Genomic DNA, 741 nt, shown 5'->3' with positions numbered 1-741 from the left:
TCCTCACCCGCCGGTCCCCGGGGACGGCCGCCACCGCCGCCGCCCCAACACCCGGACACCTCGTCCCGGTGCTGACTCCTATCAGGCGGGAAGGCGCGCCGGGGTGGGTGTGAGCCCGTCCCGACTGCTCCCTAGGGAGGGACGCCAGGGCAGAGGCGGGTGGGGGAGGGACGACGACAACGAGGACGAGATGGACGACACCCGGGGGGAACAGGCGGGGAGAAGGCCGGGGCGGGGTCTGGAGGAGCCGGGGCTCCCCAACGGGCCCATCCGCCCCCGACCCCTAGGCGGACGGGCAGGCCCCCAAAGGGTCTTTAAACCTCTGCGCGGAACGCGCTAGGTACCTGGGACAGGGTGGGAGCACGGCCCGTCCGGCGTCTTCCCTCGCCTCCCCCTCTTCCCCCTCCTTCCCCCAAGTCATCTCTGCCTCCCTTTTGTTCAGGAACTGGTTAGCGTTGTGTAAGTATAAAGGATAATCGTCGATTCGTCGATTGCCTCGAGCAGGCCCCAGTAACATCTCTTTCATCCTAGCCCTGAGATTATATTCAGGGCTCTTTGGGAGAATGAGACCCATCATTGTTACTGGTATTTGGCATATTTGGTAGGCCACGGGGAGTTTGCCAGACTCTTCCCTGTGGGCAGGCTACATTCGACAGCCTGCAAGTTTGTCCAAAGTAGGAATGAGATAATAAGATGTCGCGCGGCCGCGAATGCGGCCGCGCGGTTCCGGGATCTGTATAT

Source organism: Sorex fumeus, unplaced genomic scaffold (genome assembly GCF_029834395.1).
Source record: "Sorex fumeus unplaced genomic scaffold, SorFum_2.1 ptg000019l, whole genome shotgun sequence".
NCBI lineage: Eukaryota > Metazoa > Chordata > Mammalia > Eulipotyphla > Soricidae > Sorex > Sorex fumeus.
The sequence above is the reverse complement of the archived record's forward strand: the minus strand, read 5'-3'. Positions refer to the sequence as shown.